This window comes from Cervus canadensis, chromosome 24 (assembly GCF_019320065.1).
Source record: "Cervus canadensis isolate Bull #8, Minnesota chromosome 24, ASM1932006v1, whole genome shotgun sequence".
NCBI lineage: Eukaryota > Metazoa > Chordata > Mammalia > Artiodactyla > Cervidae > Cervus > Cervus canadensis.
The window spans coordinates 45803518-45808110 of NC_057409.1; the positions used below are offsets into that span (position 1 = coordinate 45803518).

At 37.4% G+C, this 4593-nt stretch overlaps 1 non-coding gene across 1 annotated transcript; it reads left to right on the forward strand.

The window, feature by feature from the left end:
* The first annotated feature begins 3515 nt into the window (after positions 1 to 3515).
* LOC122426989 lies at positions 3516 to 3622 on the forward strand. The gene has a single exon (XR_006265332.1). It is a non-coding gene; the product is annotated as a U6 spliceosomal RNA (small nuclear RNA).
* The last annotated feature ends 971 nt before the right edge of the window (positions 3623 to 4593 follow it).

Below are 4593 nucleotides of genomic sequence, written 5' to 3' on the forward strand. Positions count from 1 at the left end.
CGAAACTCTCATAGACTGCTGGTGGAGTAAAATTTGGTACAGTCACTTTGGAAAATTGATCAGCAGTGTTCACTAAAGCTTATCGTATACAAACCTTACAACCCAACTCTTCTCCTTGGTCTGCCTCTTCCCCAAAGAGAAAGTATGATTTGTCCAAAAAGACACAGTCAAGAATGTTCACAGCAGCTTACTTCATAATAATAAAAACAGAGAGCAACTTGAAGTTCATCAATAGTAGAAGGAATAACTTGTGATGTTTATACATTAAAATATTATACTGTGTATCTTTCTAGTTATCAACTGACCACAATACAGCCATCTCTAATGCCTCAGTGCATGAACAGCAGAGGGTAGCTTCTTTAATATAAATAGTACAAGATTACTATTCAATTTCTTTTGGTGAGTTAATTTTGCCATTAAAAAGTCATTTAATTGTACAAAAATGGTACAAAAGAAGTACCATTTATAGGAAGGTAAAACAGGTGAAACTGATCTGTGGTGTGGGCGATCAGAACAGTGGTTACATTTTCTGGTTTTTTGTTTGTTTCTTTGACCATGCTGTGAAGCATATGGGATCTCAGTTCCCAGACCAGGGATGAAACCTGCAACCCTTGCATTGGAAGCCCAGAGACTTAACTCCTAACCCACCAGGGACGGCCCAGTGGTCACCTTTGATGGGGGACACTAATGGTTCAAAAAACTTCTAGGAGTTGAAAATGTTCTATTTTTTGATTACAGAGGTGATTACGTGAGTGTGTTCACTGTGTGAAAAATCATCAAGCTTTGCATTTATGACTTTTGACTGTGAAATATGTTTTACTCCAGCTTTTTAAAAAGCGTACTGTCAATTAGAATAAATTCTATCAGAAGTACAGTTTCTGGTTCTGTAGACAGGCCTCTCAGCTGCCCCTAGTTGAGTTTCTCCCACACTTCAGTTCATGGCTCACGAGTCCAAGTAAGACATCTCTTATATGTCATTTCATGTTATTCTCTTTACCCCCATCTTCCTCTCTCCCAGATACCCAGATATCTTTCCTTTAAATTCACTGTCCATTTTTCTGTGTAGAAATATGTGTATCTTTGAAAACTGTGGTGATGTGTATATGTGCTTTTAAGAAATATAAGTGATGCTGTGCTAAAAATCTCATTTTGATTTTCACATGTTAGACTTAAATTCTGTGAATCTGAGATATGATCACGTTATATGAAAATATAGCTAATTTATTATAATCGCTGTATGGCATTCCACTGTATGCATGCATTTTGGTTCTTTTTTTTTTTCATTTATTTTTATTAGTTGGGAGCTAATTACTTTACAATATTGTAGTGGTTTTTGCCATACACTGACATGAATCAGCCATGGAGTTACATGTATTCCCCAACCCGATCCCCTCTCCCGCCTCCCTCTCCACCTGATCCCTCTGGGTCTTCCCAGTGCACCAGGCCCGAGCACTTGTCTCATGCATCCAACCTGGACTGATGATCTGTTTCACCCTAGATAATATACATGTTTCGATGCTGTTCTCTCGTAACATCCCACCCTCGCCTTCTCCCACAGAGTCCAAAAGTCTGTTGTGTACATCTGTGTCTCTTTTTCTGTTTTGCATATAGGGTTATCGTTACCATCTTTCTAAATTCCATGTATATGTGTTAGTATACTGTAATGGTCTTTATCTTTCTTGCTTACTTCACTCTGTATAATGGGCTCCAGTTTCATCCATCTCATTAGAACTGACTCAAATGAATTCTTTTTAACGGCTGAGTAATATTCCATGGTGTATATGTACCACAGCTTCCTTATCCATTCGTCTGCTGATGGGCATCTAGGTTGCTTCCATGTCCTGGCTATTATAAACAGTGCTGCGATGAACATTGGGGTGTGTCTCTTTCAGATCTGGTTTCCTCGGTGTGTATGCCCAGAAGTGGGATTGCTGGGTCATATGGCAGTTCTATTTCCAGTTCATTTTGCTTCTTTATTACACTAACAATGGACCTCCACATTGCTTCCCACTGCTCACTACTGTACTAGTTTCTGCATGGATCTGCATGAGAGTTAATGAAGCATATTGTACAGCTTTTTATCTTTATCATCAATATTTTTTCCAGGAATATCCAGTCACATTCCCATCAGCTTTTATAATTCTTTTGTACTTTTTCTCCAATCTGATAAGCAAAAAATTCTCATCACATCTTAATGTGCATTTAACTTTGTCTCATAATTTGTATTGGAGTACAATTGCTTTACAACGTTGTGTTGGTTTCTGCTATATTTTTGTTGTGTTCAGTTGCTAAGTCATGTCTCACTCTTTGCAACTTCATGGACTATAGCACTCCAGGCTTCCCTATCACTATCTCCCAGAGTTTGCTCAAACTCATGTCCATTGTGTCTGTGATGCTATCCAACCATCTCATCCTCTGTGGCCCCCTTCTCCTCCTGCCCTTAATCTTTCCCAGCATCCAGGTCTTTTCCAATAAGTCAGTTCTTTGCATCAGGTGGCCAAAGTATTGGAGCTTCAGCTTCAGCATCAGTCCTTCAAATGAATATTCAGGGTTGATTTCCTTTAGGATGGACTGGTTTGATCTCCTTGCTGTTCAAGGGACTCTCAAGAGTCTTTTCTAGCACCACAGTTCAGAAGTGTCAATTCTTTGGCATTCAGCTTTCTTTATGGTCTTACTGTCACATCTGTATATGACTACTGGAAAAGCTTTGACTATACAGACCTTTATTGGCAAATTGATGGCTTTGCTTTTTAATATGCTGTCTAGGTTTGTCATAGCTTGAATCAGCTATATGTATACATATGTCCCCTTCCTCTTGGACCTCCCTCCCACCTACCACCTTCCATTCCCACCCATCTAGGTAGTCCCAAAGCACTGAGCTGAGCTTCAGGTGAATTATAGCAGGTTCTCACTAGCTACCTATTTAGATAAAAATAAGCTAAAAAATAAAAAATTTTAAAAACCACTAGTAAGATTAAATATTTTTTCATGTTTTTTGTTCATTTATATTCTTATTAGTTAACTGCTTGTTCATGCCTTTAATTCATTTTTCTTCTGGGATTATTTCTTTTCATCGACTCTTAAGAAAGCTTCATATATTAACAAAATTGACCTGTGTTCATATATTGCAGATATTTTTCCTCATTTGATTTTGTCTTCTAACTTTATTATAGTGCTGCTGGTGGCGATTGCAAGTTTGTTTTGTTTTTTGTTGTTTGGTTGGTTTGGCCTTATGTCTGCCTTTTTGTTTCTTTCAAAAAAATTTTTTTTAAAAATTTCTATCTAGCTGCCTTTTTATGGTTTTGGTTTCGAGGTAATATGCAAGAAGAGCCAAGAAAACCTAATGTTTAGAGGTAAGAGAAATATAAGTGAGGAGGACTAAGGTTAAGAGGAACATAAATCCTATCAAGATGTATCAGGGAAGAAACTAACCAACCAAACCAAAAGGAATTGTATTTGCAAAACAAATTTTTGATGTTAGAACCTACTTGGAATGTTTAAGATAAATCAAAATAGTGCTCGCTTCAGCAGCATATATACTAAAATTGGAATGATGCAGAGAAGATTAGCATGGCCCCTGTTCAAGGATGACGTGTAAATTTGTGAAGCATTCCATATTTGGGGGGAGGAAAGTATTTGGACCACAGTAAGAATTCAATAAATGGTAACAGTTGTTAAGACAGAAAAAGAGAAAAGATAAACCAAAATATATCCAGGATGTAGTTTTGATTGTAACCACTCTCTTTTCACCTGTACCATATGATATTCTTATTAGGCACTGAAGTCAGGCTAGGTTCCAGCAATAGTAAGTGAGATCCTGGGACCTATGTCAGCAAGCAGATGCAGCAGCCTGTCGGCCATGGTGACTGCCTAGATTTAGTGGGAATTTCAGACAACCAGGCTGACCAGTGTACCAAATGATGAGGAAAGCAATGGTTCTTCTCTGGTCAGCATAACTGCTGAAGAAGTACAGTCACTTCTTTTTCTGGACACTTTATTTAGAAATTTAAACCATGCCTTATCCAAAAGTGGACTTGAGATTGCTTACATGCAAAAAAATACAGTGCAAGATTAAAAGAGTAGATGAAGAAATTATGGAAAGGGAAAGATTAAAGTAGGATAAATAAGATAAAGCCAGAGATAACATTATTACACAAAATGCATACCTAAAGTTTCAGTACAAGTTGTGAAATAAGGGTAGGAATGTTAGCGTCTTAGTAAAGAGAGCAAAAAGAGTGAAGCCTTTTCACAGAAGTTGTTCATGAAAATTATAATCACTCCTGATACTGAATTCTAAGAGAAATTTCTCCATTGAGTAACATAAAGAGAACAATGCCCTATGACCTAGTTGATAAGGCCCTCAGCAACATGCAGTCAACAATACAAGCCTGCATGTGGGCAACTAAGAGCAGTACTTGATATTTTTACATGGAGTGTTTCTCATACAAAAAAGATTGTAAGTGTCTCCCCTTTCTTGATTAGCAAATTCTACTAGATAAGGAAGAAAGATGTTATGCATGTTCATTACATTCAGTTCAAAATCCATGAGGTAAGTTTTGGTTCCTTTGAATTCTTGTAGTCAAATGTTTAATG